At 36.4% G+C, this 22,675-nt stretch overlaps 1 long non-coding RNA gene across 8 annotated transcripts in view; it reads right to left on the minus strand.

Moving 5' to 3' along the window:
- Positions 1-682: 682 nt before the first annotated feature.
- LOC120099103 (uncharacterized) overlaps positions 683-22,675 on the minus strand; it is a 49,386-nt gene continuing 27,393 nt past the window's right edge. For 7 of the 8 annotated variants that reach the window (XR_010058938.1, XR_010058932.1, XR_010058941.1 and 4 more), the window contains 6 exons: positions 22,550-22,644; positions 19,114-19,351; positions 13,987-14,121; positions 10,590-10,699; positions 1,594-1,831; positions 683-870 (listed from right to left, as the gene is read on the minus strand). This is a non-coding gene — a long non-coding RNA (uncharacterized LOC120099103). The remainder of the gene's footprint in view (positions 871-1,593; positions 1,832-10,589; positions 10,700-13,986; positions 14,122-19,113; positions 19,352-22,549; positions 22,645-22,675) is intronic. The other variant, XR_010058940.1, reaches the window with a different exon arrangement.

Below are 22,675 nucleotides of genomic sequence, written 5' to 3' on the forward strand. Positions count from 1 at the left end.
TCAGGTTATGCAGAGAGATAAAACAAATATACTGTATGCTTCTGTATATTTCTGAGTGTAGGTAATGTATAAGGATGAATATATGTGTGTATGAGTGCGTGTGTGTGTGTAAATGTAAAGCATGTTTATTTACATTTGAAAAGAGCATCCAGTATTGGTCTTTCTCAGTTTTTTTTGGGGGGGGGGCATAAGGTCTCTTTTGATCATTGCTGAACAACATGTCAGGAATATCTGGCCAATAAGCTTCTGTTAACTACTGTCTCCAACTCCCACCTTCATCCAGGTAGAAGCTTCTGGTCTAGAGATGCTTGTGCAACAATACTCAGTTTTGTTTGTGTTCTAAAGTATGTTTCGATGACCCAAATTCATGTCACAAAGCCTGTATCTCAGTTGCTTAAGCAGTGATCTTTTCAGGTCATTTTGTATAATCTAACAACCGTGATCCATCTCTAACTTCATATGTGTGATGATTAAATTTGATTGGTAATGGAATTTTATATAGAACTTTGTATGGCACAGAATTCTGGGCACAATTCTGAGGGATTATTTAATGTCATTAGTTTTGGCTGCACTTTAGAAACTGAGGTGGGAAAGCAAGTACTATAACTGGGCTGTAGAGGCAGAGACAGAAAAATGTCACTTTCCAAAGACTATGGCGAACCATGAACAAGGCACATTGGAGTGTAAGCAATAACACTTTTATTTATTTTAACATTTATTATGATAGCATATGAATGCTGAAGCAGGATCTTGTAATAATTGTTCTGCTATGATTAAGTGGAAGGTAGAAGGGAACATTAAAATAGAATGACCTTATAATGTCTTCAGTCATCTTCTACCACTTATATGTGGTAGTTGTTCTGTTCTGTCCTGTTAAATCAAACATAAAATGTCATTGTTAGACAAACATTCTCAGATGATAGATTCACTTCACTTCAGATAAGAGTAATCTTTCAGTATATTTTCTTAACTCTATACAAATAATTACTTGCATTATCAATGTATAGGAATTTGAGTGGTACTACCATATTAATCAGGTGCGTTTTAGCCTCTTTATCTTTCTTCACGTAGGTTTTGTAATGGATCCTGTGTCTTTTAATATTTATGCCAATGCTAAGCATTTGGCAAGATTGTCTCTCGTAGGAAATTAAACAAACATTATTATTTTTGCATTAAAATCAAAAAGCATGTTGACAGTGGTACAGGACTTAAACATGCAGAATCTCTAATGGATGTATAAATTAAAACATTGTTTCTAAATGATCTTATCAAAAATAATAATTTCATATGCATGAATCCTCTATGACTTAAAGACCATAGGAAGAGCTGCAATATTGTGGGATTCTTACAAAGGCTGAATACATAGTCTGTCATACTTACATGTATGGTACACAAGTATTTGTGTGTGTGTGTGTCTGTGTATATACATATGCACAAATTTAAGTATAATTTAATTAAAGTGGTAGTTAAAAAGTTTTTCCATACTCTAATATCATTTTGTGCCCAATACTGCTCTCATATTTATAAATTTATGAAATAAGTGAATGATGTCATCCTTCCATTAATTTGATGACTAAATAAATCTTGGATCACCTGTAGGACCTTCCTCCTGCAGAGCAATGGATGAAATTTTTAATTTTACACCATTATTGCATGTTTTCCTGTTGTGGCCAGCTAGGAATTCTTTCATAATAGGTGATTTGCCAGAAGAGTTTATTGAATCTGCACAAGTCTTTAAATCCTCAGATCTTCTGTCAATATGTTTATTAAATATATCATCATTTCCAAATATTTGATGATAGTTGTCGATCATGATTTGTGTAATGGACATCTGTAACAACACAAGGCAAAACAAGATTGTCATTTCACATGGTTTACAAAATTGAAATTTAAAAGTGACATCCAAAACTATGAGGAAAATAACAGTTGCCACAGATAGGAACGCATGATATGAAGTTTCTGAAATGGAGACTCTAAGTTTTCTGCATTTTACTAAAACTTGTCAAAATTTAAGGCATACTGCAAAGAATAGAAGAACTACTTAACCAAAGCAACATTTCAAACCTGATGTGCTCCCAAACACTGTGAGTTAATCTAATTAATGACTGTCTTTCGTTGACATTTTTAGGGGGTAGGGGGATTGGGGGTTTCTGTTAGGATGTTTTGAATGGGATGCCATTCTAGTTCCAGGCATGGCAATACCCTCTTTGTGACAACTTTCTGGTGGCTTAAGTCCCTTGGCCCTCCTGATGAAAGTATGCCATTGCCTATAATTTGGAATTACAAAATACATGTGCCCATTTTCAGTGTACTTTCTCTGCTACATTTTTCCTTCCCAAGAAAAGAGACATCAGGTTTCAGCTTGCTGTTTTTTTTTTTCCTTTCTACAGACATGCTCCTCTGTCATGACATTGAAGTGCTATACTCTCTCAGCATTTCTAAGTCCCAAAGAACCACTTACTTGAATAAGTTTCCCTGGTCATATTGTTTTGTTTTTTATTGATTATTTTATTTATTTATATTTCAAATGTTATCCCCCTTCACAGTTCACCTCCACAAACCCTGTATCTCCTCCCCCTGCCTCTATTACAGTGCTCCCTCCCTCACCTATACACTCTGGCCTCAACACCCTAGCATTCCCTAACCCTGGGTCATCAAGCTCCCTTAGGACTAAGCAGCTTCCCTCCTAGTGATGCCAAATAAGGCCATGCTCTGCTACATATTCAGCTGGAGCCATGGGTTTCCCCATGTGCAATCTTTATTTAGTGTTTTAGATCCTGGTCTTTTATTAAGGCAAAACAAATGTGCCTGAGAAAAGAAGTTGGTGAGAAAAGGGAGTTTAATGGAGAAAGTGCCTCCATCAGATTGACCTAATGTATAGAGAAGTCTAAGGGATATTGTCCTGATTAACCTTGGAATTTGTAGGGCCCAGATCTCCAGGATGGTGCCACCCTTGAGCTATTAGTCAGAAAATGAAAGATATGAGGTACAAGGCAAGAGGCAGAACTCCTACTCAGCTTCTACTTCAGTTCTTGAATCCAGGTTCCTGCCCTGCTTCAGTTTAGGCCCTGATATTTCTCAGGAGTTAACTAGTAACTCCAAGTATATCATGGAGTGTAACCTGTCTTCCATAAGTTGCTTTTATCAGTGTTTTGTCACAGCAATCATAGAAATTATAACACTTCCTAAATTGAGCAACACTGATAAGTTACTTTTCTTCTGAGATGATGGCTTAGGTTAAGTCAACTCTACTCATCACATATTTCTTACCAGCATGCAGCTAAGTTTATGTTTGCGCAGTCCTGCACAAGATAGTCATATTTTATATGCAGCTTGTACAGAATAGTTTTGCTTGTTTCTCTTCATGCTTGACCATACAAAAGAATATATTTGAAAAGAACTGCCCATAACAGAAGAATCACTAATAGCTATTAGGAGTGAAAACTGAATTTTGTTGCTTCATTTGGACATGCACTTTGATACAGGCTTGGATTTTACATTTCCAGGAGCTTGGTAATAAGAAATTACCTATAAAAGGTAGGTTTCTAGTCCAAGCCAAGTTGAGTCCTGGGTGAGAATACTATTCATGTGTGTGACATCACTAATTCGTCCTTCCTGTGGACTTAATCCCTGGAAACTACTAGTTAAAATGTACCCTGCTTTCTTTCATTTTTTACTCTTTTGTTGCCTTTTATCCTTTTCAAAACGTATGTCTGTTTTTGTATCTCTTTAAATTTATCATCATGCTCACAAGTAACTCTCATTTTATTTTTCAATCCTTACAACTATCTCTTGATAACAATCCCACCTCGCAAAACTTCAAAAATTAAAATTAAAGTTTTAAAGTTAAATTAAAAATCAAACAAAAAATTAAAATCCTTTTAAAAATGCAGTCTGTGAGATGTGTTGTGCTATACTATGTCACAAATTATACCCTTTTGTCCAAACAGGTTTACTTGCAAATGTACATTGAAATAAGTCACTGGTCTGCTTCAAGCCCTTTGGATTTTGCTACACCATCAATACCGGAACCTCCCAGACATGCCTCTCCTTATATATCCTAGCTTGCTGTAGCCTTTAAATCATTGTGATCCTTCAGCTTTGAATCTGCAGGATCTCCCCCTTCATATGCTCCAGCAGCAGGATCTAGGCCCCCTACATATATGTAGCAGATGTGCAGCTTGATCTTAGGTATGTACCCTAAGTATTAGTGTGCGGGCTAGCTCTGACTCTGTTGTCTACCACTTGATTGCTTTCTTTTAGCTGGGCTGCTTTGTCTAGCTTCAATGGGAGGAGATGCACTTATTCCTGTTGTGAATTGATGTATGTGAGTGAGTTGGTGTTCATGGAAGTTCTGCACTACTAAGATGAAGGAAAATGGAGGGAAGAAGGGGTCGTGAAGATGGGACTTGGAGAAAGGGACTGTAATCAGGATATAGAGTAAATAAATAAGTGAGTAAATATTTTTTTCTTTATTAACTTGAGTATTTCTTATTTACGTTTCGATAGTTATTCCCTTTCCCTGTTTCCGGGCCAACATCTCCCGATCCCCTCCCCCTCCCCTTCAACATAGGTGTTCCCCTCCCCATCCTCCCCCCATTACGGTCCTCTCCACTACAGTCACGTTCACTGGGGGTTCAGTCTTAGCAGAACCAAGGGCTTCCTCTACCACTGGTGCTCTTACTAAGTTATTCATTGCTACATATGAGGTTGGAGGCCAGGGTCAGTTCATGTATAGTCTTTGGGCAGTGGCTTAGTCCCTGGAAGCTCTGTTTGGTTGGCATTGTTGTTCATATGGGGTCTCAAGCCCCTTCCAGCTCTTCCAGTCCTTTCTCTTATTCCTTGAATGGGAGTCCCCTTCTCAGTTCAGTGGTTTGCTGCTGGCATTCGCCTCTGTATTTGCTGTATTCTGGCTGTGTCTCTCAGGAGAGATCAAACATCCGGTTCCTGTCGGCCTGCACTCCTTTGGTCCATTCATCTTGTCTAATTGGGTGGCTGTATATGTATGGGCCACATGTGGGGCAGGCTCTGAATGGGTGTTCCTTCTGCCTCTGTTTTAATCTTTGCCTCCCTATTCCCTGTCAAGGGTATTCTTGTTTCCCTTTTAAAGAAGGAGTGACGCATTCGCAATTTGATCATAGGTCTTGAGTTTCATGTGTTCGGTGCATCTAGTGTAATTCAAGCATTTGGGCTAATAGCCACTTATCAATGAGTGCATACCATGTGTGTTTTTCTGTGATTGGTTTACCTCACACAGGATGATATTTTCCAGTTCCCTCCAGTTGCCTATGAATTTCATAAAGTCATTGTTTCTGATAGCTGAGTAGTATTCCATTGTGTAAATGTACCACACTTTCTGTATCCATTCCTTTGTTGAAGGGCATCTGGGTTCATTCCAGCTTCTGGTTATTATAAATAAGGCTGCTATGAACATAGTGGAGCACATGTCTTTTTTATATGTTGGGACATCTTTTGGGTATAGCTGGGTCCTGAGGTAGTTCAATATCCAATTTTCTGAGGAACCTCTAGACTGATTTCCCGAATGGCTTTACCAGTCTGCAATCCCACCAACAATGGAGGAGTGTTCCTCTTCCTCCACATCCTTGCCAGCATTTGCTGTCACCTGAGTTTTGATCTTAGCCATTCTCACTGGTGTGAGGTGAAATCTCAGGGTTGTTTTGATTTGCATTTCCCTTATGACTAAAAATGTTGAACATTTCTTTAGGTGTTTCTCAGCCATTCAGCATTTCTCAGCTGTGAATTCTTTGTTTAGCTCTGAACCCCATTTTTTTTATTAACTTAAGTATTTCTTATATACATTTCGAGTGTTATTCCCTTTCCCGGTTTCCGGGCAAACATCCCCCTCCCCCCTCCCCTTCCTTATGGGTGTTCCCCTCCCAACCCTCCCCCCATTGCCGCCCTCCCCCCATAGACTAGTTCACTGGGGTTTCAGTCTTAGCAGGACCCAGGGCTTCCCCTTCCACTGGTGCTCTTACTAGGATATTCATTGCTACCTATGGGGTCAGAGTCCAGGGTCAGTCCATGTATAGTCTTTAGGTAGTGGCTTAGTCCCTGGAAGCTCTGGTTGCTTGGCATTGTTGTACTTTTGGGGTCTCGAGCCCCTTCAAGCTCTTCCAGTTCTTTCTCTGATTCCTTCAATAGGGGACCTATTCTCAGTTCAGTGGTTTGCTGCTGGCATTCGCCTCTGTATTTGCTGTATTCTGGCTGTGTCTCTCAGGAGCGATCTACATCCGGCTCCTGTCGGTCTGCACTTCTTTGCTTCATCCATCTTGTCTAATAGGGTGGCTGTATATGTATGGGCCAAATGTGGGGCAGGCTCTGAATGGGTTTTCCTTCAGTCTCTGTTTTAATCTTTGCCTCTCTCTTCCTTGCCAAGGGTATTCTTTTTCCTCATTTAAAGAAGGAGTGAAGCATTCACATTTTGATCATCCGTCTTGAGTTTCGTTTGTTCTAGGGATCTAGGGTAATTCAAGCATTTGGGCTAATAGCCACTTATCAATGAGTGCATACCATGTATGTCTTTCTGTGATTGGGTTAGCTCACTCAGGATGATATTTTCCAGTTCCAACCATTTGCCTACGAATTTCATAAACACGTTGTTTTTGATAGCTGAGTAATATTCCATTGTGTAGATGTACCACATTTTCTGTATCCATTCCTCTGTTGAAGGGCATCTGGGTTCTTTCCATTTTCTGGCTACTATAAATAAGGCTGCGATGAACATAGTGGAGCACGTGTCTCTTTTATATGTTGAGGCATCTTTTGGGTATATGCCCAAGAGAGGTATAGCTGGATCCTCAGGCAGTTCAATGTCCAATTTTCTGAGGAACCTCCAGACTGATTTCCAGAATGGTTTTACCAGTCTGCAATCCCACCAACAATGGAGGAGTGTTCCTCTTTCTCCACATCCTCGCCAGCATCTGCTGTCACCTGAGTTTTTGATCTTAGCCAATCGCACTGGTGTGAGGTGAAATCTCAGGGTTGTTTTGATTTGCATTTCCCTTATGACTAAAGATGTTGAACATTTCTTTAGGTGTTTCTCAGCCATTCGGCATTCCTCAGCTGTGAATTCTTTGTTTAGCTCTGAACCCCATTTTTTAATAGGGTTATTTGTTTCCCTGCGGTCTAACTTCTTGAGTTCTTTGTATATTTTGGATATAAGGCCTCTATCTGTTGTAGGATTGGTAAAGATCTTTTCCCAATCTGTTGGTTGCCGTTTTGTCCTAACCACAGTGTCCTTTGCCTTACAGAAGCTTTGCAGTTTTATGAGATCCCATTTGTCAATTCTTGATCTTAGAGCATAAGCCATTGGTGTTTTGTTCAGGAAATTTTTTCCAGTGCCCATGTGTTCCAGATGCTTCCCTAGTTTTTCTTCTATTAGTTTGAGTGTGTCTGGTTTGATGTGGAGGTCCTTGATCCACTTGGACTTAAGCTTTGTACAGGGTGATAAGCATGGATCGATCTGCATTCTTCTACATGTTGCCCTCCAGTTGAACCAGCACCATTTGCTGAAAATGCTATCTTTTTTCCATTGGATGGTTTTGGCTCCTTTGTCAAAAATCAAGTGACCATAGGTGTGTGGGTTCATTTCTGGGTCTTCAATTCTATTCCATTGGTCTATCTGTCTGTCTCTGTACCAATACCATGCAGTTTTTATCACTATTGCTCTGTAATACTGCTTGAGTCCAGGGATAGTGATTCCCCCTGAAGTCCTTTTATTGTTGAGGATAGCTTTAGCTATCCTGGGTTTTTTGTTATTCCAGATGAATTTGCAAATTGTTCTGTCTAACTCTTTGAAGAATTGGATTGGTATTTTGATGGGGATTGCATTGAATCTGTAGATTGCTTTTGGTAAAATGGCCATTTTTACTATATTAATCCTGCCAATCCATGAGCATGGGAGATCTTTCCATCTTCTGAGGTCTTCTTCAATTTCTTTCCTCAGTGTCTTGAAGTTCTTATTGTACAGATCTTTTACTTGCTTGGTTAAAGTCACACCGAGGTACTTTATATTATTTGGGTCTATTATGAAGGGTGTCGTTTCCCTAATTTCTTTCTCGGCTTGTTTCTCTTTTGTATAGAGGAAGGCAACTGATTTATTTGAGTTAATTTTATACCCAGCCACTTTGCTGAAGTTGTTTATCAGCTTTAGTAGTTCTCTGGTGGAACTTTTGGGATCACTTAAATATACTATCATGTCATCTGCAAATAGTGATATTTTGACCTCTTCTTTTCCGATCTGTATCCCTTTGATCTCCTTTTGTTGTCTGATTGCTCTGGCTAGAACTTCAAGAACTATATTGAATAAGTAGGGAGAGAGTGGGCAGCCTTGTCTAGTCCCTGATTTTAGTGGGATTGCTTCAATAGGGTTGTTTGTCTCCCTGCGGCCTAACTTCTTGAGTTCTTTGTATATTTTGGATATAAGCCTTCTATCTGTTGTAGGATTGGTAAAGATCTTTTCCCAATCTTTTGGTTGCCATTTTGTCCTAACCACAGTGTCCTTTGCCTTACAGACGCTTTGCAGTTTTATGAGATCCCATTTGTCGATTCTGGATCTTAGAGCATAAGCCATTGCTTTTTTGTTCAGGAAATTTTCTCCAGTGTCCATGTGTTCGAGATGCTTCCACACTTTTTCTTCTATTAGTTTGAGTGTATCTGGTTTGATGTGGAGGTCCTTGAGACCTGAGGAACTTAAAACTGCACCTGAATACATTAGTGGTAAAGTAATTGAAAGTATACAAAATAATATACACCAATTTGTCACCTACATACACACACACACAGAGACAAATATGCACACACACACATATGAAATACATATACATAAATATATATGATATGTACTTTTATATGACCATTATTTCACTTGATGTAAATATTTAATAATATAATGGTCTAATTACTGTGAAAAACAACTATTATATACTCCCAAAATAGGGCTGGAATGAAAAAAAAAAACAAGCAAAACCTGGGTAAATAGGATTATTTTAAACTTCACTCTAGTCTTCTTTGACTACCATTATATGTGAAGCATTCTGTTAGGCAAAATCAATATCTATGAAGAAAGAACAAAAGAAAGACTGAAATGATTCACTTATTTTAAACTCTATTAACCATCTTTCTTCCCAAATCTTCTTGAAACAGATCAATATATATTCCACTCCACTCCAGAAAATGGAATCCTAGGGTTTCCTTTTACAGAAATGATCTTTCCAAAGTGTTCCTACTTCCTGCATTACAATGAGAATTTTGTTCCCAAAGGCAAAAGTCAGATCCCCTACCTTTCTTGATACATCACTCCCAAACCATGCGTCCTTTGTAGTCTGATCCCACAAAACATAAGGAGCTATCTGGATAGATAACCTGTGAGTGTCTAAATTATTCGTGGATGAGTCTCTTATTATTACTAATATGCAAATGAGATGCTTTAGAAGGAGAAAGTTTGCCTGAGGAATCTACAGTAGAAGTCTAAACAAAGAAAAGGGATAGTTTTATTTTAAACCATCTGAAAACTAATGTTAGTTACAAAACTAACTATGAAGAAAACAGGGCAAATGTTTTGTAGACCAACTCATAGTATAACCAGAATTCAAAAGAAGCATAATATACAGCTAGAGTACTACATAAAATATTTTCTGCGAATCATTTTACTGTATAAAATCATGGGAACATTTTAAAAGTATGAATGATTTTCTATGTAATAGATATTTGACTGCTTCCTACAGAAGCCAGAGGAAGGTGTCGGGATATTGGTATTAGAATGAATGAGATTGTTGCAGACCATGTGTGTTCTGTGTATAAAAACATCTAGTGTTATTAAACATCAATCCATCTTCCCAAGCAACATGGAGTGGAGACACATTTAATATCTAATGTAGTATAAATCCATGTAACATTCTTGTGACACTCTAGAATATAAAGAGCAGAAAGCACTCTAGTCACCTTACACAATGCGATTATAAAAGCTTCACTATAGCAAGACAGAGATGCATGGCACCTGGGTAGCATGTGGAGCTCAATGCTCCTGTTACACATAAAATCATTCTCTGAAGTATTGCACAGAAAAAAAGATTCAAAGAAGTCAAAGCTATACCTGATCTAGACTGTTCAAGGTAGTTATATCTGAGAAAGAAGTATTCAGTAATAGCATCATGTTCTAATCAATGACATATATTAAGCATGTGGTATATTCACAGTAACACGGTAATAATACTAGGATGCAAATAATCCACAGGTATTATACACACAGGTATTCTTTTAATTTGTTTCACACAGGAACTATACCAATACTGTACGCTGACCTGCACACAAGGTGTTGCATAGGCTGTCTTCTAAACTGTGACAGTTATAAAGGAGAGGACACCCAGGTGGGATTACAGACATGGTTCAACACTCTAGTTTGAGAAATGAACGTGTTTAAAAAGTGGCAATACGTGTCTGTGCTAAGGAAACCTCTTGGCATGGGACATCACTCCAGCTTATAATACTGTAAACACAAGCCTACGTACCTTACAAAAAACAATGGTTCTATATTGGTATAGTTCCCCAAGTGGTTTCTGTATCATTACCTTTGGATGGCATTAATTTTTCCAACCAGAGTTCCTTCATCTGGGATGCTAAGTCAATTCTCATATAAGTCAGAAGTAAGTAAACTTCCTTCAATGTTTGCAATGAAGTCCTTTGTTTAAATGAAAATAAAAAAGTGATGGTCAATGTACATTTTAGAAAGAACATGAAAAGCATTTTTGTTTAAAATTAGCAGTTTAGACCAGTGATTCTCAACTTGGGAGTCATAATCCATTAGGGGTTCACATATCATATATCTTCCATGTCATATATTCTCTCCATTTTTCTTTATAATTCTTACCAATAACAAAATTTTAATTGTGAGAAAGCAGCAAAATGATGTAATGGTTAGTAATTACCAAGCCATAAGGAAATATATTAGTGTTACAGTATTAGGATGGCTGAGAATCACTGGTTGAAAGCATGTTACATAAAAGACTCCCAAACTTCTATCTCCCCAGAATCTTGGATCAAATGTGGAACCTATATGCAGGACCTTGTGTTTTCATCCCTAAGACTAGAATCAATGAAGCAGTGTCCTAGTTGCTATAGCAATGAAACAAACCTATGGTCTGTTCAAATTGCCTCTCCTGACTTCTAGTCCACACCATGACTTGCAATCATAGATCTGCACTCCACTTCCCAGCCCAAAGCTCTCTCTGCCTTGAAAAACGCCAGATGCTATGTGGAATATCCAGACAGGAACCTATCATAACTGCCCTCTGAGAGTCTCCACCCAGCAGCTGACTGAAACAGGCTATGTAGAGCCACAGCCAAAAATTGGATCTTATGGATCAATCAAGGGCTTGTATGGAAGAAATGGGGGAGAGATTCCATGACCTGGAGGAGATAGGAACTCCACAGGAAGAGCTACAGAATCAACTACGCAGCACCACTTGGAGCTGTCAAAGGCTGAATTAACATCTAAAAATCCTGCAGAAGCTGCAGCATGACCTACAGCACAATTTCTAGCAAATGTAAAGCTTAGTCTCCTTGTGGGTCCCCCAACATGTGGAGCAGGGGCTATCTGTAAGCTGTTGACTGTGAAAACCTGTCCCTACCTGGCCTTAGGGGGAGAAGATGTGCTAAACCTGAAGAGAGTTGATGTGTCTGGGTAGGAGGACAACCCAAGGGTCCCAATTCAGCTCAGGGAAGGAGAGAGACCCTGTGAGGGGAGAGTAAGTAGGGGGCAGCATACAAGACATAAAATGAACAAACAAAAAATGTAAAATGATGACGACAACGATGACCATGATGATGATGGCTTAAAAATCCACCAAAATAATCAAACCAAAACCAAAGTCCTCTTCTTGGAATAGGCCACTATCAAAAAATGACAGCACCCAAAATTAACTCATCCTGACTGTATAATTGTTGAATCTATACTTTAGGCTCACACAGCGTAAAGCTGTTGTATACACATACACCTTGGCTTATAGACCCAGCAGGAAGAGTGGTGAAGCTTACTTATTTTCCATGTGAGAAAGTCTCACAGTTTCATGTCTTTTTCTTAAAATTTGTAAATATTCAACTATCTAAATTTAGTTGTAAGCATCAGATTGTTTGAAGAACAGAAACTGTCTTTTGCATGAAATACAACAATGAACTTTCATGTTGTACTAAGGATAGCAAGCCATAAAAATGGAAGAATCCCAGGTGCCCTTGTACCTGTAAATTGCTTTGAATACACATGGCTAACTTCAGTGAGGTCTTAAGATTCTGTCAGTGAGAATCAGACACACTTGGCAAGCTCAAAGGCCAAGGAAGGATCATTCAGTGCCTTTGCCTAATGTTAGTAAGCATAGTTAATCCCAGAGCATTATTTTTACTATTTATGTCTGGGCCATAGCTTCACAGACTTCTGAAAGGTGAAATCAGATCATGGCCCAAGTGAAAAAAAACACTGATATTTGCTCTAGAGTCACTGCAGCTCCCTGGCAAGTTAGGAGTGTTAGTGTGTTAGACAAGTTAAAAGTAGGTTAGGCTAATACTTGAATATTTGACATGGAATTAGAATGGCAATATCTGGCAAAAGTGAAAGTGCTGGATTATTTTTTGATTTAGAAGAAAAACAACTTCTTGTATATACAAGACAGAGGGTAATATTCAACATGAATAGCCTATTGTAGGTGAGTGTTGGACTTGTCAATTTGAACTGTTATTTTTGAAGGATATTTTTTGGTAAGTATTATTTAATACATTCATTTGATAAAGCACTTTTTACCACCATTATAACTTGTTCAGCTATTAATTCACAGCTATAACTGAGAGGAATAAAGTAGTCATTGAACTTTTTTTCTGTTTTAGCTTCCAAATACATTTTCTTCCCTAATCCATTTTTTCCCCAATTTGTAACATCATGGTTTTATTGGACTTCTGTTCCCCAAAGCATTGTGGTGAATGGTCCTCTATTACTTTGTGTTTCCTTCTATCAATATCTTTCTCAAGCCTGGCATCTTAAGTAAATATTGGGACACTTCCCTTCCAGAGATCAACTCACTATTTTACTTACTGTTTGTCCTGGCCTGTATCATGAATCCTAACTTTTGTGTTTTGAAGAAATATTTTTTCACCATATTTCTGAGACTTTTATATCCTTATTCTGTGACTTCTTAATTTCAACTATGTCTACAGATGCTTTCACATTTAAAAACCCAAGCATATTTCTATCATTCTTCCATAATTTACTCTGTAAATATGACTACTATGCATGGGTTTACTGCACTTTAAATTGATTACACGAATACAAACAAGGTTACCAGAAAATTCTTCTCTAAAATACCTAAGAAATTGGCAGTAATGCTCATGTGTCAGAGAGGATAAATTTGTTCACAAACAGCATAAATTCCTATCACACCTATAGTGCTAAAAGAGGTGTTGGATACTAAAGATATGTTTCCAAAGAAGTTTAACAACTCATTTAAAATAGATTAAGCCATATTAGATGGCATTTAAATATAGTCCACTAGGATAAATGATGTTAATATATATAAAAAAAACAGTGTGTTCATTCTAATTCATTGATCATTTAAAGGAAAAGCCTACAGATATTTTTAAGTATTGAGTAATTTCAGAGGCAATGATATTAAGGGAGATTCAGAGAAATGTGGAGTCATAAAGAAGCTGCAAGACTTTACAGTTGGGTAATTAGTGGGGCACTTCCATAGAATTATTTCCTCCAACATACTGGTGGGTTTGAATCTTTGATGCAGTCAGTGCAAAACATGGGAATGGTATTTCTTCTCTTTTTCTTTCAATTACATTATTCAAAATATAGTAGAACTTATTTCTGTTTTAAAATGATCTTACTCTCGTAGATCGGATATCTGAACATTCCTCAGTTTGATTAAATAGCTTACTGAGGAGAAAGGTGCTATAGAAAGCCAAAATGATACTCACAAGTTTTGGAGCAGGCAGCTTTCTGTCGACATAAATGTTTGTAAGAGTTTTGCCAAATAAGCATTTCTTTCTTGGTGGTGTTGGATCAGAATAAACTGGTGGCTTGGTATGCATATATATAGCCTTTCTGTTTCTCTGCATATAAGAAAGAAGGGAAATCATTTTTGAAACTGAACTCTCTTTAACCTTGTATATCCTTTGCATTTATCACACCAAATCAAAAAGAGATATGTGTTAAAGTACTAGAAGCATAGAAAACATCAAGTAGGCACAAAATAGTCAACGGCTAACTGAACATAGAAATAAAAATACGAAAAGCTATGAATGAAAAAGACAAAGTCACACCTAACGTTAATTACATTAGACTAATACCTGAATTTTCAATGGACATTCTAAAATATAGTGGGCCTTGTTTTCAAAGAATACAGATACTAGCCTAGACTTTATTACTGAGCAAAAGCATCATTTATATCAACAAAAGAGGAGAAACATTACATAGTTTAAGCACCACTAAGTCATTTCTCATCATCAATCTTGGTCTTCAAAAGGCAAACAGCAGGCTGAAGATAAGGTACATATACACAAGAGGACGGAAATGATAAATAACCCTGTAGTCATTCGAAAAAGAGGGGGAAAGTATGTGTCAACAAAAAAAATAACAAAGACCCATAAATACTGCTCATTAATAACTCTAAGCATTAACTGTCTCACACCAATAATATACAGACTATCAGTTTGGGTCAGAAAGCAGGTTTCATCTTTCTCCTGTATCCAAATAATACACTTGTTTTAAATAAAATCGCATACTCGTGTTTACGATGCAATTGCCTATATTTCTTTGTCTAGGTTTCAGGTGCCATTTAGTTTTCCATGTTCATTGGTGTTGCCTTATTCAGTTAATGTTTAGGAAGTGATGTTGGTGAGGCTTTATGGGTGAGGTCAAGGGAACATGGCAGAAGACTGGGAAGAAAGAAGTTTAAAAAATCACTTCTACAATATTGTTTCTCCTAAAAACATCAAGAGTGTTAAAAATTTTATCAACCTTTCAAAGGATAAAATCAAAATGTTACTACAGGATGGTCTAGAATTTTTACTGTTTAAATCTCACTGATTCATGAACATGGGGGAATCTTTCCATTATGTGATATCTGTTCAATTTATAAGATATTTTGTTTTGTTTTGGGTTGAATTTCTTTTTCATTTTTTCTTTTGTTTTTGGATTTGTTTTTTTAATCACAAAAGCCTTTTATTTCTCGGTTAGAATTTTCCCAAGAAACTTAATACTTTTATAAGTTACTGTTAATGACAGGTTTTCATTGATTTACTTTTCAGTAAGTTTGTGATTTTTACAAAGAAGGAGTACTCACTCTGTATGTTAATATTGTATGTTGCTGCTTTGAAAGAATTTACAAGATATCTGATTATTCTTATGGAATATTTAGGCTCACTTATGTTTATTATCATATGACTTTCAAAAAGACATACTTTGAAGTCTGCATTTCTAATATATGTCCCCTTGATCATATGCAGTTTTAATATTATCTTATTTGTTTACATATGCTGTATGAAACAAGAGTAAATTGAGTAAGACCAAAGATCAGCAAAAGAAGCCATTGGTACCATAATATTTCATAAATAACTTGATGAGGGGCAGCACACACTATAAGGAAATTCTAGGTGATAGAATCATTATCATCCTTGCAGACATAAGGCACTCACTGTTAAATATTCTTCAATTAACTCAATATGGTAAGCATTCTTATTGCTAGAAATTTCAACTTTTGATGTTTTAGACTATTGTCAATTAAGGCTATTTGCAGATGTGGAAAGAAGAAAACTAAAGTAACCAAAAAGAAGGAATTGTATATTTATATAACATTTATATCATATTACTTTAGGAAAATGAATTTATCTTGTCAGAGAGGAGTGAAAATGTGTGACTTGGACAAGTCAAAGGACCTGCACGGATGATCCTAAAGAGAAATAACAAGATACCAAATGTTGAACTTTAAAAGCATACTTAGGAATAACATTTTTTTCTGAGAAACCAAATGAAAGACCCAGAACCATGTTCAATTCTATGGTAAAGAATTGATTAGACATTTAAGTCTAATCAAAGAACAGTTGTTTTAAACTGAGTTGTTAGTGTCACTTATTGAACCTATTCTGCTATCTCGCCATACTGGTTATCATCGTACTTTATAGGTGTTACAGGTGGGTACAACTATCAATTGCTTCCCTAACGTGTCAACTTGCCTACTGTTTTATCTACCTTAGAACTTTGACTTAAACCAGAGGCTTCTAAGACATATCCAGGTAGATTGCTGAGATACCTTGTAAGATTTATTTGGCAACTGGCACTCAAGCCACCAACCTTGAGAGAAATCCAAGCGCTACCTGACGCATCCATATTTTGGGGGAAAGCCACAGGAAGTTCTTTAACAATTTGTAGAATTTCTTTCACCAGGATTGAAATCATGGCTGGAGCTACAAATCTAGTCCGATTTATGTAGCTAGTTTGGTCATAAACTTTAAAATTGATGACATTAATTTAATAAATTAGCGGCGTTCCTTACAGCATTTAAATATTAGTCTTATATGTACCAACAATTGGGGCCATCATCCTACACCAAAGAAGCCTCTTTGTATAGAAAATGGAGACCATTACAGAAAACAAAAACTTGGACACAATGAAGAGATAATTGCATTACGAAAAATCCAGCACCAGTGAATACATGTACATTAGAACTAAATGCTCTGTAGCTCAGGGACCATTGTAGAGGGCTTACAAATACTGTTAAGACCCAGCATACTTGAAAGTCTGTTTTGAAATTGCCTCTCATAAAAATAGGTGCAAAATCACAATAATAGCAACGTCAATGCAGTGTTAAGGCAATGGTCAAAATTTCGCTTCTCAAAATTTATAGGCAGCTAATTATGACTGACAGAATATTAATTTTTCCAGAAATGACCTGCATATGGATTGTCTAATACACACTGTATATCATTGATACCATATTCACAAACAGAACAAAATGAACTCAAGTAATATTCATATTTGTAAAGATAAATATATACCTACATACATACATATATATAAACATGTACAAAACATTATTGAAATGAGTATGAAAGTGCAGTGACTGTGATGGACTTAAGGAAGAAAAGTCAGGCTACAGTGCTATAATTCAATTTTTGACAAAAATTTAAAATAATACTAGTAATAAATGAAAATATTGTAAACTTACAGTAATGGGAGTTCAGGAAAGACCAAGAAGAGCAAATATGGAAATTATCAATTTCTTTACTGGAGGATTTCTCTAAGATTTCCATTTCTCAAATTTGGATTACAGACACTTTTGAGATAGACAAACCGTGAATAAACAATATTTCATGTTGAGGCCTCAGGTGATGAAGAGAGATATAACAAATATTATGCTGTATGCTTCTGTACATTTCTCAGTGTATGTAATGCATGTGTGTGTGTGTGTGTGTGTGTGTGTGTGTGTGTGTGTAACATGCAGATCACATCACTGGTGATACATATTTAGAGATTAATAAGAACTTTGAGCTTATTAACATATGAAGAGTCTCCAGTATTGGTCTTTCTCTCTGTCTCTTTTTTGGGGGGGGTGGTGTCTTTTGATCATTACTGAACAATATGTCAGAAATATCTGTCCAATAAGCTTCTGTTACTGTATCTGACTGCCATCTTTATTCAGGTAGAAACTTCTCGTTTAGAGATGATTGTGCTACAATACCTACTTTTGTTTGTTTTTTAATGTATGTTTTGAGGACCAAAATTCATGTCACAAAGTCTAAATCTCAATTGCTTTAGACACTGGATTATCTTTTCAGGTCATTTTGTATATTCTAAAACCATGATCCACCTCTAAGTTCATCATGTGTGATGATTAATTTTGATTGTTAATGGAATTTTGTTTATAACTTTCTATGGAACGGGATTCTATGAAGAATTCTGAGGGATTATTCAGTGTCATTAGCTTCTGGCCACACATTGGTAACTGAGGTGGGAAAATTAGTATTATAACTGCGCTGTAGAGGCAGAGACTGAAAATTTTTCCAAAGACTGTGTAGGACCATAAACAAGGCACATTGGAGTATAAGCAATAACCCAATTTAATAACATTTGTTATAATAGCAAACAATATGAGATATGCAGCATAAAATAAGTACAATGAGTGGAAACTATTTGTAACTAATACAGTGAAATAGAAAACTAACATAGGATCTTGGAATAATTCTTCTAATATGATTAAATGGGAGGTAGAAGGGAACATTAAAATACAATAACCTTAGACCTTCTTAAATCATCCACTACCACTTATATGTGGTAGTTGTTCTGTTTTGTCCTACCAAATGAAACATAAAATGTCATCATCAGACAGATATTCTCAGATGATAGATTCACATCACTTAAGATAAGGGTAATATTTGGGTGTATTTTCTTAACTCAATAGAAAGAATTACTTCAGTTAAAAATGTATTTGAATTTATGTGCTACCACCTGATAATCAGGTGAGTTTAACCTCTTTATCATACTTTTCATAGGTTTTGTAGTGAATCCTGTGCAAATATTTTTACCAATGATAAGATTTTGACAAATATTGTTTCTCATGGGAAATTAAACAAACATTAGTATTTTCATGCTAGGAAACCAAAGCATGTTGACGGTGATGCAGGGCTTAATCTTGCAGAATATTTAATCAATTTTTAAATCAAATCATTGTTTCTAAATGATCTTATCAAAAATAATAATTTCACATGCAAGAAATTCTCTAACTTAAGGACCATGGGAATAAGGGGGGAAAATATAGCAGACAATATTGGTGGATACTCTAAATAATGAATGTGTCATACATACCTGAATGATGTATCCAGATGTATTTCAGTATATGAGTACATATATATGTGTGTGTGTGTGTGTGTGTGTATGTATATATATATACATATATATATATATGATGTTTAAGAACTTTTCCCATACTCTCTCAAATAATCATTTTGTGTCCCAAAGCTTCTCTGATATATACAAATTTATGACATCATGAAATGATTTGATCAAATGATTCCATTCATTTGATGAATAAATAAATCTTGTCTTACCTGTAGGACCTTCTTCCTGCAGTGCAGCATATGAAATATTAAATTTTTCATCAATATCATTGGTTTTCTTGTTGTGGCCAGCTATGGCTTTTGTCATAATAGGAGAATTTCCAGAATAATTTATTGATTCTGTTTATGTCTTTAAGTCTTCAGACCTTTTGTCAGTGTGTTTACTAAATATATCATCATTTCCAAATATTTGATCATAGTTGTCAATCATAATTTGTATAAGAGACATCTGTAACACCGCAAGGCAAAAACAAGATTGTCATTTCACATAGTTTACAAAATAAATTTAAAAATGAAAAGAAATACTAGGAGGAAGATTACAGACAGGAACCCATGCAATGAAGTCTCGAAATGGAGACTCTAAGTCTTTTGCATCTTTATACAACTTGTTAAAATTTCATGCATATTGCAAAGAACAGAAGAACTACTTAACCAACGCAACATTTCAGAACTGATATGCTGCAAAAAACTGTGAGTGTACCAAATTAATGACTGCTGTGTGTTACTCTTTTGTGTGTGGGTGGGGGTAGCTGTTTATTGTGATGTTTTGAATGGGATGCCGCTATAGTTCCAGGCATCGCAATACCCTCTCGTTGACAATTTTCTGGTGCCTTGGTCTGCCTGGTGAAGAGTGCCACTGCTTAGAATTTGTAGTTACAAAAGTCAGGTACCCATTTTCAATGTACTTTCTCTGCTACATTTTTGCTTCCCAAGATAAGAACCATCAGGTCTCAGCTTCCTGTTTGTTTTTTCTTCTTTTCTGCAGTCGTGCTCCTCTGTCATGACACTGAAGTGCTATACTCACTCAGCATTTGTAGGTCCCAAATAACCACCTACTTCAATAAGTTTTCCTGGTCATGTAGTTTTATTTTTTATTGTTTATTTCATTCATTTACATTTCAAACGTTATCCCCCTTCACAGTTCCCTTCCACAGATCCTATATCTCCTCCCCTGCCTCTATTGCAGTTTTCTCTCACTTGACCACACACTCCTGCCTAAACAACCTAGGCCATTAAGCCCCTCAGGACTAAGCAGCTCCCCTCCTATTGATGCCAAATAAGACAATCCCCTGCTACATATCCAGCTGGAGCCATGGTTCCCCCATGTGCACTCTTTGGTTGGTCTTTTAAATCCTGATGTTTTATTAAGACAATAGAAATGTGACTGAGAGAAGTTGGTGAGAAGAGGGAGTCTTAATTGAGAAAATGCCTCCATCAGATGGACCTATTGTATAGTGAAACCTAAGGGATATTGTCCTGATTAACCTTGGGATTTGTAGGGCCCAGATCTCCAGGATGGTGCCACCCTTGAGTTATTAGTCAGAAAAAGAAAAATATGAGATACAAGTCAGGAGGCAGTGCTCCTACTAGGCTTCTGCTTCAGTTCTTGCCTCCCTGTTTTATTTTTGGCTCTGACATTTCTCAGTATTTAACTGGTAACTGCAAGTATATTGTGGAGTGTAACCTGTCTTCCATTAGTTGCTTTTCATCAGTGTTTTGTCACAGCAATTGTAGAGAATTATGACACTTCCTAAATTGAACAACACTGGTAAGTTACTTTTCTTCTGAGATGATGACTTAGGTTAGGCAAACTCTATTCATCACATATGTTTCTCCTCAGCATGCACCTCAGTTTATTTTTGAGCAGTACTGCACAGGATAGTCTTATTTTATATGCAGATTGTACAGGATAGTTTTGCTTCTTTGTTTTCATACCTGACCATACAAAAGAATATTTGAAAAGAACTGTCCATAAAGGAAGAATCTTTAATAGTTATTAAGAGTGAAAAATACATTTTATTGTTTCATTTGGAGTAAACATGCAGTTTGATATAGTCTTGGATTTTAGGTTTCCTTGGTAATTAGAAATTAACTAAACAAGCTACGTTTCTAGTTCAAGTCAAGTACAGTCCTGAGCAAGAATCTTATTCAAGGTATCCCTTGGGCTATCATCCTCCATTGTGAGTAACATCATGATATCTTCTTTCCTGTGGACCTAATACCTGAGAGCTACTAGTTAACATGTACCTTGCTTTCTGTCATATTTACATTTTCTTTATCTTTTATCCTTTTCAAAATATGTGTCCTTTATTAATTCTCTGAAATTTCTAATCATGCTACCAAGTAACTCTCATTTCATTTTTCAATCCTTCCATATACCCCTTGGAAAAATCCCCCCTCACTAAATTTCAAAAATTAAAATTAAATAAAAATTTAAATTTAATTTAAAAAATTAAACTAAAATTTAAAAAAATTAAAAATACAGTGTGTGAGATGTGTTGTGCCATAAGTGGTCACACATTATACCCTCTTGTCCAAACAGATTTTCTTGCAAATGTATAGTGAAGTAAGTCTGGTTTAAGCTCTCTGTATTTTACTATACTCTCAATACTGGAACGTCCTGGAGATGCCTCTCCCTCTATATCCTGGTATCTTGCTGTAGCCTTTAATCATTGTGATCCTGCAGCTTTGAATCTGCAGGATCTCCCCCATCATATGCTCCAGCAGCAGGATCTAGGGCCCCTATATATATGTAGTAGATATGCAGCTTGATCTTCAGGTATGTCCCCTACCAGTTGTATGTACACATGCAAACACACACTCATACACACACTCATGCACACACACATATGTCCTCTAGACAGTATGCAGATGGCTCTGACTCTGTAGTCTACAACTGGATTGCTTTCTTTTATCTGGGCTGCTTTGTATGGCTTCAGTGGAAGGTGATTCACTTATTCCTGTTGTGAACTGATGTATGAGAGTGGGCTGGTGTCAATGGAAGGTCTACACTACTGAGGTAAAGAAGAATGGAGGGAAAAACAGGTTGTAAAGATGGGACTTGGAGGAAGGGACTGCAATCAGGTTATAAAGTAAATAAATGAGTGAAGAATATTGATGTATATGTGTTTATAATAAAATTAACAGCTACAGTATACTTGAGGATCATAAAACTGTACCTGAAATAGGTTAGTGCTAAAATAATGGAAAGCATACAAAATAATATACAATTATTCATCATTACATATGTATATACAATACATATACTAATACATGCACATGTACAAGTACACTTACACGTATATGTACACATGCAAACACACACTCATACACACACACACATATATGTATACACACACACACATATATGCAATGTGCTTTAATATGACCAGCAATTCACATGATGTGAATATTTAGTAATATCATGGTCTCACCACTGTGAAACACAACTATTCTATACTCCAAAAATAGGGCTACAGTGGAAAAAACAAAAAAAACCTAGGTAATCCAGATCTTTTAAAATTTCACTCTAGTCTTCTTGGATTACCATTATATGTACAGATTATTGTTGGCTAAAACATCAATATCTAAATCAATATCTAAGAAGAAAGAAGGAAAGAACAGTAGAAAGAAATGATTAACTTACTTTAAACTGCATTAAAAATCTCCCTTTCCAAATCTTCCTGAAATAGATCAATACATATTCTACTCCACTCCATAAGAATGCAATCCTAGGGTTTCCTGTTAGAGAAATCATCTTTGTAAAGTATTC

Source organism: Rattus norvegicus, chromosome 1 (genome assembly GCF_036323735.1).
Source record: "Rattus norvegicus strain BN/NHsdMcwi chromosome 1, GRCr8, whole genome shotgun sequence".
Classification (NCBI taxonomy): Eukaryota; Metazoa; Chordata; class Mammalia; order Rodentia; family Muridae; genus Rattus; species Rattus norvegicus.